Source organism: Triturus cristatus, chromosome 3_1 (assembly GCF_964204655.1).
Source record: "Triturus cristatus chromosome 3_1, aTriCri1.1, whole genome shotgun sequence".
Classification (NCBI taxonomy): Eukaryota; Metazoa; Chordata; class Amphibia; order Caudata; family Salamandridae; genus Triturus; species Triturus cristatus.
This window is the reverse complement of record NC_140583.1, coordinates 1,034,661,041-1,034,675,372: the sequence shown is the minus strand read 5'-3', so window position 1 is coordinate 1,034,675,372 and position 14,332 is coordinate 1,034,661,041. Positions and strand designations below refer to the sequence as shown.

The 14,332-nt window shown below is 44.5% G+C and overlaps 1 protein-coding gene across 3 annotated transcripts in view; it reads right to left on the bottom strand.

The window, feature by feature from the left end:
* The window catches only part of ZRANB3 (zinc finger RANBP2-type containing 3), a 615,617-nt gene that overhangs the window by 345,901 nt on the left and 255,384 nt on the right, over window positions 1–14,332 (bottom strand). The gene's annotated exons all lie outside the window — the stretch shown is intronic.

The window sequence follows — 14,332 nt, the reverse complement described above, 5'->3', positions numbered from 1 at the left end:
TTTATGAAAATGAAAAGAAACAAACCATTTCTCTTTTAAAATCAGAATCTTCTCTTTCAGAAACAGAGACACATTTTAAAGACTCGTCAAAATTTTAAGGGGTGGGCAATACTCTCTATTTTTGCTACTTCAAAATGATTCCCATTTTAGTGGAAAATAATTGAGAACGTCTTGGGTGAACCCACAAAGCTATAGAGTTCTGACACCAATAACTTTGAATTCAGCAACCCATCATTCCTTGTGGATGTGTTAGTGTTACCCCAAACAAAAATCTCATTGAATTTACAATTTCTGAAAATAGCCATAGAAAAAGAACATTTGGTGACAAGTATATTATATCTGTATTCAGGGCTGATCTACAAAATCAACGTAGTGCTAACTTTGTTTGACGCCTTAAGTTACTAATTTATGAACTTTTTATAGTTTGTTAAAAAGATGCGATATCCATGCATATTGTTGCAAAAATATTTTTGGGCCACTCACTTACAATAATAACTCTAAAAATGTGCAAACATTAAGCTATATATCTCTCCATGCTAATCGATGCACCTCACCCACACGAGGACTCCAAATACTGACATTCGCTTCCTTACACTGAACGTGCGCAGAATGCACACCACTAGGAAGAGGTATGCAGTCTACTCATATCAAATGCCAACAAGCACAAATAGTTTCCATACAGGAGACACACAACAGGGGAGGAACTAGGACACTTGCGTAAACACCAGAGGGGCCTAATTCACTCAACTACTTAGCGTACGCATGTGGCACTTTAAACTGGATTAGGCCTGGACTTTCCTTCCAGACCATAGAAGCAATAGTGGACAAAGACAGTCCAAAGACAGATCCTTGAGGGCAGTGCCGCCTTCATGGCCCGACCATACTTTTTGGGAGCATCTATGCCCCAAACTCACACCAGGGGACCTTCTGAACCACACTTTCCACCGCACTAGTACATAAAACCTAGTTGCCCTGGGTGCTGGGGGAGGGGGTGGGGGGGTTGCGACTACAACTGGGCCTCGACCTACATAGATCTCACCACCACACTACCCCCCCCTTATACACAGGCTAATCACTACGGAAACTGGGTACAACACTGGTCCCTGCTAGACGCCAGGAGGTACCCTATCAGTAAACTAGACTCATTCTTCTCAGTGCCCCATAGTGTTCACGTGCATCTCAACCGATTCCTCTGCTCTGCCTCCTTGCTACCTCTTGTGCAACATTCAGACGATCTAGGACACATTATTTTCGATCAAGATACCCTTGTGATGGATATACGGAGGGCAGATCGCAACCCTGCACTTGCCATGCAGTTCGCAACCCCAAGAACATCTACACCTCCCTCCTAGAGCATCTTCGATGCTTTAACTTCACGACTCATGCAGCAAAAGTACACAAAGAGGGTGATAAGTCAGGTTGCCTCCTGACCTGGTTGATTAGGCAGAACGACTCAGTTACCACTATCACTGAGATAGTCACACTCTCAGGTTCTACTGTTCGCTGGCAAGAGGAAATCAACTGGCCTTTTCTGCTCATTATTCCTCCATTTACCAGGCACCGTCAGAGGAACACTCCCGCACATTTTTAACAACTGTTGAAGTGCCCTGCATTTCCACCTCTTCTAGACTTTCCCTATGCGCAAAAATAACAACCAAAGACAAGGCACAGACAATCGAGCCTGAAACAAAACACCAGGACTCGACAGCTTTCCACTGGAATACTACAACACAATCTTCACTTTCCTGGCACTCCACCTCGCTGAGATGTACGAAGAGGCGGTACACGCTGGAGAGCTTCCCCACTCACTTTGAGAGACCATTCTGGTCTCTATTCCCAAACCGGACAGAGATCCTACACAATCGCCATACTTTAGGTCCATAGCCATACTTGGAGCAGACTACAAAATCCTGGGAAGATCCTAGCTGACAGATATGCCCGACTTATCCCGGAACTAATCCATGATGATCAAAATGGGTCTGTTCCCAGACAAAGTATCCCCAGAAAATCCGTTGTCTCATTAATATTAAATATCGAATTGAGGGAAGGTTCTTAAGTGCTGCCTACCTCATTTAAGATCTAGAGAAGACATTCAACATGCGGACATGGTGCTAGCTCTTCATGGTGCTAGCTCGCATGGGGGTTGGGCCACAACTACTTGCTTGCATCCGGCTACTCTACACCACGCTGACCTCTCAGATATGCCTGGGTCGACCATTTCTGCTCCTTCCTGGTAGACCAAGGGACCAAGCAAGGATGTCCACTCTCTGCCTCGCTCTTTACGCTTGTACTGGAACTCATAGCCATATGTTTGCTAGGGGAGGGCCAGGAGTGTAGTATACCCCTGGAGGACAGAAGGCATGCAGTGTCCCTGTATGCGGATGACCTACTACAGTACCCGAGAGATGCCACCTCTGACCTCTCCCCACTGAGGGACACACTAACTGCAATCGCCAAGGCAGCAGTGCTCAGAGTCAACTGGGCTAAATGAGCCATATATCCGCTCTGTTCCAATCAGCCATCACAGCTCGTTTGCCTGGGCAAGACCCCCCTCAGCTGGCATGTGGTTGAAGTCCGCTATCCAGGGGCCTTTACCACGCCCGTCAGACAGGGGAATTTCCACGCAAACTTGGCAAGTATCAGATCCATAATGCACTTCTGGCAATCTTTGCCCCTGGCCCGAAAAGCAAGATGGCCATTCTGCCCCACATCCTATGTTATTTAATCAACTTTCCAGTCATTCCACCGTGTTCCTTTTTTTAAAGAACTGGATTCTCTATTGACCACCCTCATCTGGGTTACACAGCAATGCCACGTTGCCCTTCGGAAACTAAAGCTACTGATGGACCAAGGAGGGCTGGTCGCCCCATCTTTCGAGGCATACTTTTTAGCAGGCCAACTACAATGTCTATTGTGCTGGACTGCCAGGCGCTATTTGGCAAGACATGCAAAAAACGAGGAATACTGTTAGTGTTAACAGTCTGAGGTCTTCTCCTTCCGAAGGTCTTGCCCCCCTCTCCCTTCATAGACAACTCACCAACACATGCCACTGGAGAAACCTGCTACACGCCCCCGTATTGCAAATCATACTTACCATGGGTGACGGCCGTCACCTGATCACCTAGTTATACAGAGCTATTCGTGAACTGTTCGTTTTTACATGGCATCGTCCCCGACAGCTGGAAGAGTGCGGTGGTCAAAGCACTCATAAAAAAACCCCAGCTGGATCCAGCAGACCTGACCAACTATAGGCCAATATCCCTACTCCCTGGCATTAGTAAAGTCACCGAGAAATTGGTAAATATCCAACTATCTCAGTTCCTTGAGACAAACAAACTGCTCAGACAATCCCAGACCGGATTTCGCCCAGGCCACGGAACGGACACCGCACTGCTTGCGGTGATTGAAGAGGCAAGGGGCTTACTAGATTCAGGAGGATCAGTGGCAGTGATCCTCCTGGATCTAAGTGCAGCCTTCGATACGGTCAACCACCGTGTCCTTCTGAGCAGACTGGCGAAAGCAGGACTTACCGGGACAGCTATCGGATGGATCGAATCCTATCTTACAGGACGCACCTTTCAAGTCTGGGATGACAGTCACCACTCATCCACCCTCCCACTCACCAGCGGCGTGCCTCAGGGCTCTTCCCTGAGCCCCACGCTTTTTAATGTCTATATGGCCCCCCTCGAGGACGTGGTAACACCATTTAACATCAAAATGGTGAGTTACGCCGATGACACCCAACTGGTTGTCTCCCTGTCCCAGCTGATTGACCATCCGGAAAACCTGACTAACTGCCTCATAAACATCCACAACTGGATGAACGAATCATCTTTGAAATTGAATGGGACAAAGACAGAGGTAATGTTACTCGGTAAGCAATGGACATCTATCCCTCCCACGATATGGCCCGATGTGTTCGGTGAAATCCCCCCCCCTAAATCTGAAATCAAAACACTCGGGGTGTGGCTAGAGCCACAACTCACGATGAAGACCCAGGCTACCAAAACCTCGGGCACATGTTTTGGGCTCATGTGTAAGACTCGTAAAATCCTGCCCCTACTCCCTCCTATGTCCAGAAAGCTCCTTATCCAGGGCCTAGTGCTGTCCCGCTTAGACTACAGCAATCTAGTCTATCTGGGTGCCCCCGAGGCTACCATCTCGAAACTCCAGCGCACACAGAACGCGGCAGCACGTATGATCACCAACACCCCCTCCAGAACATCTGCCAAGCCAGCCCTTAAAACCCTGCACTGGCTCCCGGTGCGCCAAAGGGTGCACTTTAAAGCAATGTGTATCACACACAAGCTCTACAACGGTTCCGGCCCAGCGATCCTCAGCAACATGATTACACCCTATACAGCAACCAGAGTGCTACGATCGCAAAATGAGAATCGAGTCCACATTCCCAGATTCAAAAAAGTCCGCACGGGAGGCCGCCAATTCTCCGTTCAGGCGGCCAAAGGCTGGAACGCACTCCCCCTGGCCCTCAGATTTGAACCCAATTACCTTGCGTTCCGAAAAAAACTTAAGACCCACTTGTTTCCCAAGTAACACCCTTCGACTACCTCCCGTCTCAATAGGTTCAAGTTACATAGCGCGGGGATACCCTTGGGTCACCAGGCGCTGTAGAAATCGCTAAAATAAAATAAATAAAACTGAAGTTGATCCCCTCGATGTACTCCGTCAGACGTGGGAGGACGATTTTAGACAAGTACTCCACAATAAAGAATGGGAAGAGGCTTTAGAATTTCGCCAACAGGTTTCCCGTAACTCCCATTTAAAAATATAAAGCTTTATATACTCTACAGAGCACATCTTACCCCAGCCCAACTTAACGGCTACTTCTCTGACAGCGGGTGAGCTGCCCACGCTGCCAGGCCCAGGACGCAGACCTTACCCACATGATGTGGTTCTGCTCCTCCCTACGCAAATATTGGACGTCTGTGTATAACATCTTGCAGGTGGTCATGGAACTGCCAGGTATAAACACCTGGGAGGTATGCTCCTTAGGCATTTTCAGACGCCGCAAGCAGCACAAAGTACGTGCCCGTTTCGCTTCCCTGGCGTTCCTCCTTACCAAACGCGCCCTCACCCTTCAATGGTGCTCTCCAATGGCCTCACCAGTGGCAGCATGGCACAGGGCAGTGTGCAAGTGAGGGGCAGCCGAGGAGGATGCCCTACACTATGAAGAAGTTTGCAACCTACGCAAGCGTCCTATCCCCTCCAAATGGGCAACCCTCCTTTCAGAGTTCCTACATAGGGTGGGGAATGACAACCTCCCCTCATCACTCAAACATGCTCCCCCCCCCCCCGTGATACATCGCTTCTGAGATGGGGACCATCGCGCTTGAACTTACCCGGTGTCTGCACCGCAATGCGCTCCTCCATCACAGAACTGTCGGCCTCCTGACCCGTCCACACACAACTCTATCCTACAAAGCCGCGACCTGCTGCAACCTCCTAGTTTATTCACCCTATTCAGGGGATTGCCCCAAGATTACATTAGTGCGACAGTACACTCTCGACCTCTATTGACTCAATAACAGAGTTTGCATGCGCGTCTATTTCATGTGCACTATTTCCTGTGGTTTCATTTACTATGTACTGCTTATGCTACACATTGCTGGGTTTTGTCATTCTGATGTACTTTGCCATTTATAGCTGTTGTTCAAAAAGAAAACCCAATAAATATATATATTTTTTAAACATTAAGCTATATTGGAATATGTACTATCTTCCAGAATTACAATACACATCCCGATAAAAACAGTACACCACATTTGTTAAGATGCTACCCAACACCAGACAAATTCCATAAAATGTTTATCCACACTACAGATAGATGCTGGAGAAGTTCTGGGGAGGATGACACATCCATAAATATATGGTGGGCATGTCTCAAAAACATTATATTTCTGAAGGAGGTTCTAGCAGCTATTAGGAAATAGTTGGGGTCTTTCTGGCAGCTAACCCGGATATGACACTCTTGAGACAATCTCAACCAGAGTGGGAAGGGTAGATGTGGGAACATGTGGGGGAACAGGAAATTAACATATAAAATACTACTATTAGCGCGACTGACAATTGCTAGACAATGAAAACAAAAAGCAAATCTGGCTCGAGACATGTGGTGCGGACACATTTCATAAACTATGGCAGTAGAGCGATTAGTAGCCCATGTCACCTGCTGACAGTAGGGGATGTTTTACTGCAGATCTGGCAAACAGGTGTTGGTATACTTAGGGTGTAAAGGGAGGTGACGTGTACCCCAAAGCTACGGCCACTGAGAATGTTTGATTAAATATTGCCAATAAAACCAGTAAATAGAACTAGAGCGGTTTGGGAGATGGGGGGAGTGTAATACAATTTCAATTTTCAAACTGGTATACATATTTTTTTACCAAAGAATGAACCAGATGCACAGTGCTTGGATATGATGAACTAGATACTCTCAGTCCTTCAAAAGATCTGCGCAAAATGAATAGATGCTATTTAGTAGAACAAGTTAAACAATTTTGGTTATTCTTCAGGAGTGGGCAAATTAACTCTGTCCTCTTTGGAGCAGTTTCCAATGGATAGAAATAAAAAAGTGAAACACATCCACAAGTGCTCTGTAGGCTGTAGACTATACAGTCTCCAAAACAACGCAACAACCAGGCAGACACTTCTAAGCTTTGAGTGTGGAGTCTCCAAACAAGTTGTTGCAGGAAATACAGCATACCAGACCAAGGACTCCACTGAGATTATGGATCAAATAGGGAGGCTGCTTTCCCCAGCAGCTTTAGCAAGTCTTCTGTGTTCAAGGACTTGAGCAAAATCAGAAGGAATTTGCTTTCATTTGTTTAGCAGGATAGGAGCATTCTTCTCTCTTGTCTTGTACAGGGAAAGTGGAATCAGTGACACATCTTAAAGATTCAACATACAATTCTATTAGAGGTTAAGCCTATGTCATCGTCCGCTACCTCTTTATTACCCACATTTCCTTTCACTACAGTTTGCGGTCAGTGAAAAATAGTCGTCTTCAATTTAGGGGATTATCCAGATCATCATTTCATGGTGAAGGTGGCAGAAGACTCTCTTTGTGAGAGAAACCTCTGCAACAGTTATGAAACCTATGAAATGTCAATATTTTTACTCACCTCCCAGAAGAATAACATGATGGCATGATGAGAAGTACTGTGGTTATCTCCTAATTCCTATAACGAGGTGGCTCCGTTTTATGAGAATATTCGTCACTGGTCACGCTTCATTGACGATATATTCTTCGTCTGGAGTGGTGACCAAGAATCCCACAACGAATTTATCTCTTGGATTAATCTGGCTGACCCCAATCTCCGGTTCACAGCACAAAGCAGTGTTCAAAAACTAGAGTTTCTTGATGTTTATGTGAAGCATGAAAACTTCCAACTACAGGTTTCACTTTTCACGAAACCTACCTCTAGAAACACTCTGCTTCATTTTGAAAGCTTTCACCCCAACAGCCAAAAATCAAGTATACCATTCAGCCAGTTTCTACGATTGCGTAGAAACTGCACTTCAGTTAAAGATTATCTCCTTCATTCCGAGTTAATGAAACAAAAATTTATTCAGAGAGGGTATCCCAACAGGCTTATTAAGGATGCACTCAAGAGAGCAAGATACTTTAATCGGGACACGCTATTTATCCCCAAGGAGAAAGAAAACAAGATGGACAAACTGGTATGTGTTATTAAACACTCATCCATCAATCACAAAGTACGACAAATCGTGAACTCACAATGGCATCTACTCAACCTAGATAACCAGACACCCAGGATCCCCAAGCCTCTTTTCGCATTCCGAAGGAACAAGAACTTAAAAAATATGTTGGTGAGGGCTAAACTACCAGAACGGAATGTCGCGACACAGAGATCCATCACAGGTAATGTTCCTGTACTGGGACACTATCAATGTGGAGGGTGCCAGGCATGCCCTAATGCAATTGTGGATGACAATATTGTAATCAACAATCGGACTGTCAATCTCAAAGAGATGACAAATTGCAAAACATCCAACTGTATATATGTCATCTTATGTCCTTGCAATATCCCCTATGTGGGAGAGACTGGCAGAGAATGCAAGATACGCATAGGGGAACATAAGTCCAATATCAGGCGGAACAACCTTACAGCCCCATTGGTCAAACACTGGATGGAGGCCAAACACACCGAGAAGGACCTACGTTGGACCATCTTAGAAAAGGTCCGGACACAAAAAGGCACCGACAGTACTCGCATCCGTAAAAAACGAGAAGTTTTTTGGATTTTTTTTCTGGAATCTAGAACGAAGGGTCTGAACGAAGAGTTACCTTGGGAAAACGCGATCATATAAATAGCATGACATGATTTCTTACATTTTTGTATTTGAAGGTGACTCCATCTTACCAGGTTCTATCTTGATCTGCGTTCTCCCTTGATTACTCTTTAACCCCATTTATAACCATACTGATGGGGTCCTTAATCGAACTCCTTATGGAATTTTCTTCTGCATTCCCTTTGAGCCATTTGCATGGGGCTTTGAACTCTACGTTACTTACGCCCTTTAGAAATATTCTGTATCCGGCTTATGTTAACATCTTTTGCAATCAGTCTCCGTTCCTACCTTAGGGAACTCCTCTCCAATTTACTTGGCGGAATCCACTGCCACCTTTTACATTTTGCACTATGACGTAGTGTGTACACTCCCCCAAGCAGCACTTAAAACAACTGAGTACCCTTGGGCTTTTCGTGTCTCATCGTTGAAGAGGGGAAGACCGGGAGAGGATCACATTCTGCCGTCTGCCGTTCATCTAACACGTTTGTGTATCTGAGCGAGACAAGACGAAAGAACATACTATTAGGCAACCTTCACGGTGAGTGCGTTGGAAACCCGTGGGACTGTCTAAATTGAAGCTTAATTACCTTTATGCGTTCATTTCGAACGCTAAATGTCACCTTCTTATTTTCTTTTAGACCTAACGGAAAACTTGTGCTGTTTTTTCATCCAATTTGACACTTTGAAACTAATTCTACGCCCAGGTAGAACAGCCAGTTGCTGCTATTTCAACTACAAAGTAGGTAGCCCATTTCATCAATCGTAATTGAGTTTTCTAACCCGGAATCTCGCTCAAACCAGCGCATTTACACTCCGTGTGTTTCTTTGTTTTAGGCCTAGAACCCCGCCTCCGCTGCTTGTAACACCCATAAATGAGACCCTTAATCGCTGACCCCAGGTAGATCAGTACTCCTAGATTTGGGTTACCGTCTTCATGTTTTATACATCATTCTTGTAATGCGTGCTAAGTAACTAGAATGATTATTTCTCTTGTCTTCATTTTCAGAACCGCAACCCCCTCTAGTGGAGGAGCTTTATTTAATCTTTACGCTCGCCCCCTGTAAGAATCTCGAAAAGTGTTTTACTGAATTTACGAACATTTTCCTCTATCCTATGGTGAGCATTTTTATTCTACCCTATCTCTATGCTATATGTTCCATTTGGAACAAGTGATCTTACTTTATTTCACTATTCTTTCTAGCCTGACACTTATTCTAAACCGTCCTCTTCCTCTACTCTGAAGACTGCCTGACAGCATTTTTCAGCTTTTAGCTGGGTGCTCACATCCATTCTCTGATTGTGGTCAGCATATGTGGCCTTGTCTTACTTTTCTCAACTGAATTTCTTTTACTAAACCCACCCAATTTTACTTAGATGTGTCAACACATTTAGAAATCCCAGAGATACCTTGATTATTTGACAGGACTAGTATCCTTTGGATTTCATTGTTATCTTTTTTCATTCTGACTGGGGGGCTGTTCATTAGTATCGTGTGTGCAACTATCCTATATGAATCATGTATCCTGTTTTTTACCACTCATATGCCTGGACCAGTGCTCAATATGAACCTAAATACATTGTCTGTTTATCAATATTTTATGCTGTTTAAAATGTTGAACCTTTAAACATAACAACTTAGGAATAGCATATTATCTTTATATTTTGTGTTTATTATCTGATAGGTCCCATGGAAATCGCACATGAATAGATTTACGCCCTGAAGAAGGTGTTACCCCAGGAAAGGGGGTGTTACACCGAAACGCGCGTCGGCGTCTCGAACTGATTTGTTTCGTCACACAGATCCATTAAGACCTTAAAATCCCAAAAGAACAACCCATTGTTTTCCCTTTTTCACCTTTGGGATACCCTCGACTACAAATCTTTACCTACAATTTATTTATCTGTGTGTTTCACGCTAAAAAAGACACGCCTACAATGTTGGGCCTCTGAATTGTTCACTTTCCAGATTTTAGGATGTATGTGCTATATGATGTTATGGTGTGAATGGATTTAAGTATGAATGAGAGTGCTTGAATAATTTATATTTTCAGATTTTCCATGGATATTATTACTCATAGGTCTATCATGTCCTTTATTTGTTGAACTGTCTCTGTGATTTATGATTTGTGCATTTAAAAAGCAAGTTTCTTTCAATTAATTTGAAAATAAAAAAAAGTATAAATATTATATTTTGATTTGTAGCACAATTTATATGCATGGTCCAGATAGAGTGGTTGTTTCTCTAAAAATTGACTTAGATGCGTTAGTTAAAACATTTTTAGGTACAGCAGACTCTTTTTTGTCTATATCTCCTAATTTTAACCACAGTACTTCTCATCATGCCCTGTAAACCCGTCAAAGGCTGATAGGATTTAAATGCCCTCTGGTGGTACAAAAGCTATTGGGAGCAGGAAGGCAAGCTAACTTCCACTGGAGCGATAATGTGTGAATTTACATTTCCTGGATAAAGCAAAAAAACATTTAGTCTCAACACTATTTTTTCATGGGGAGGCAGAGTTATCCAAGCTCTGTGATGGATGCCTTTCATGGTAGCTCTGGAACTGATCACTATCCGGCATCACGGATGGCTTTCAGATTCTGATTTCAGGGAGCCCAGTTATCCTTACATGGCGGTCCACTGGAAGGATGGCCCTTTGCATCCAGGCACCACTTCAGGCATTGAACAGCCGGGGGGGGGGGGGCGGTTTGTTTATCTAGCCTACTAGCCTACACCACTGATCACGTTCAAGACACTAGTGGTTGCAGTCCGGGCACTTGGAAGTGCAGGACTTTGGCAGTGCTCCATGTCCACAACACAAAGGGGTTGTAATAGAGGCAGAGAGACAAATCATCAGTCTCTCTACAGTAAGATGTTAGGAATGTAAACCATCTGCTCTTTGAAATGGTGGTACCCAAGAGCAGTGTGAAGTGAGCCATCAGCAGTAGGTGTATGGGGGGACACTGTAGTCCAGTTGCTATACTCTCTATGTGAATAACGTTACTGTAACTGTGGTGTATGGAATATGCCAGTAACATTCATATCATGAATCATTTCTATAACTGTGCACACTGATAGGACAATAGGCTCTGGTTGTACTAAACATACTCTGGTGAGGCTTGGGCAGCCATGTATTATTTATTACAACTGTGGATGTAAATAAGGAAATCACCAAAATGGTTGAATTAATTACAGAGTTTTTCCACATTTCACAAACTCTGCGACCTACTGTGTCTATTATTTTTTTGTGTTAGAGGGATAATGCCTTGAATCAAGGATTGTCATGAGTTTGCAAGAAAGTATATGTCATCCCTTTGGACTACAATTTTGCATCTGGTGACCTCACCCATTTTTCTTGTCTCTGTTTTTCCTTTCTCTTTTTGGTATGAATTAACAGCCTTCTAGCACCATACTCTTTCTTACTTTAATGACATGATGCACAGCCTTATTTTTTTAATCTAATCCATGTATGTGGGAATAAAGTGAAGGAGCTATGTTGGATAAGAACAGTGCATGATGAAAGAGTCCAATGTATATGAAATCTACAGCAGGAATCTGGATATCCCTGTTCAGAATACGCCTTCTCTGGTTCCTGTGTTTTTGAGGTTGCTATTTAACATATGGTCACGATTATCCATGCTTATGGATTACTTTATCAATTGGTCCTGAGGTTTTTTTTGGAGCATGAAGAATAAGTTACTTACCTTTGGTAACACCTTATCTGACAGACTTGATCTAGTCGTAGATTCCTTACCTTTGTATTATCCCAGGCGCCTGACTGCATCTGGAAAGATTTGTACAGCAATACCTTTGCACATCGGTAGAGGTCGTCGAGTGACTCCGTAATGACGTCGTCTACCGGATGTGATGTCAGAGTCCACATAAGCCCTCCCCTGACATCAGTTTCTTCTGTGACTACTTTCTGCGCTAAAACACGGAACCACATATAGAAACTGCCATGGAAACAGTGTGCCCAAAAAGAATCATCTTTTTGAAAGACACATACATTAAGTATTTTGGTTGTTTGGTGTGTCTTAGATTTTGATATTTTTTTGCCAATAAAGCAAAAAGGTGCTTAGAAGGGATCTAGAAGAAAAAGGAGAACCAGTTCGCGGAGCAGGTAGGATGGGTGGGTCGGTAAGGAATCCCTGGCTAGATCTAGACTCTATCAGATCAGGCGTTACCGAAAGTAAGTAATTTATTCAAGTGATAGACGTCTAGCCGCAGATTCCTTAATTAAAATAGATACCATCCTGGAGGAGGATCTGCAAATTGATTCCAAGAAATATTCCAAACTAAGCTATCCGGTCCACATAAGAAAAAGACAGACAGACCGCTTGCCAGGAAGGGAGGGATGGAAGAAAACAGCCCATCAGAAAACTCGGGGAGAACCCCATACAGAACCGAATCCGCAGCCGTGCAAAGACATGGGAGAAAAGGCATGGCAAAAGAACAAGACAAGTTGGAAGAACACTCCATATCATTATAGCACTACAAAGCCCCCCAGAAGGGCACCCCGGTTCAAGAGACCGAGCTGGAAGGCTAAGGAAAACAGCTAAAACTACAGGGCCAAGCTCCCAGCCACAGAGGTAGGCAAAGAAGAGAACTCCCACCAACAGCTGACAAAGCATTGCAAGCAATAGCAGCACTCATGGGCATTAACCACGTTAGGCAGAGGAAACACTTTGAGAGAGAAAAGGCTCCCCAGGACTATGCAGCGTGGAATCCCGAGAAAAGAAGGTATAAAACACATATATAGAGAGCTATGAATAAGTCACACTATATAATAATAGGTGCACAAGAAGGGTACATACAACAACCATGACAGCAGCCATGGGCCGAAGGCGATACAATGGCAAACTGGAAAGCAGCCATATGGCCCCGTCTAAAGCGAGAGGGTGGGATGGAGGTACACGCACCAGAAAACTAAGGGAACAGACAGAAACACCACTACTGACAGAACTGTACGATTAGGCAGTTAAGAGACAATTGAAACAAAACCCACAGGTGAGAACCATTCTTCTAGAATAGAGAAATAAAGACCACAATGAAGTTCTGACAAAAGGGGCAGAGGTGGACAAGGCCAGGGATGTCTATGTAGAAAACCAGGCCGCAGCGTAAAATAAATTAGTATTGGAAGACAAATGCCAGAAATGAAAGTCCAACCAAACGGCAAGAAGAAAAGCGAGGCAGTACCCACAGCCTAGGAAGCAGAATGGCCAGAAGCAAAGGAAAGTCCTCATATGGACGGGACAACCCATCTTCGGCCAACAAGCCAGGGAACAATGTAGGTGAGGATCCAGATGCCACCCAAGATCATTCTCGGTAGCCTATTAGCACAAGGGAGACGAGCCCCCAAGGGGTGAGAACTGCGAGTTGCTCGCAAGAAGTAGAGGAAATTCCCCAGAAAGAATCCTAAGGGATCACAAACCTCCATAAGATCCACCCCAGTGTGAACGGACAAGGAACCCATGTTCGAGAAGTCCAGAAGAGGAACATTCTCCATATACTCCCAAAAAGGGCAGAAGGCACACCTGAAGAACAATTAGGCCAGTAACAAACGCTGGGATTGGCCGCGGAGGTGTCACAGATATGACTCCAATCAAAAAACTGATAGCAATCACAGCTTCGCACACGGCAATAGTCGAGGAAAAACAGGCCATGCAGAGGCGTAGAAGAGGTAGAGTGGCTGAGTCGGCCACTCATGCCAAGATACAGACAAGGGATGCCACAAGGAACCTAAGAGAGAAAAAAGGGGGTGGGCAGGGCCCGACTCGCCCGGGTAGAGCGAGAATGAGCTCAAGAAGAGCAAACACCTAAAGAGAGAAAGAAGGAACACCTGTCAGGGCAGACACAGACAAAGAACCGAACGCCAAGAACCATGCCCCTTCTCTTGCATCTGCTAGGAAAGAAAGCCACCACCAGAGTGGAAGCGAAGAACCACCTGGCCAGTGAGGAAAAACACTCAAACTGGAGGGTGACTTGTACCAGTGCACTAGG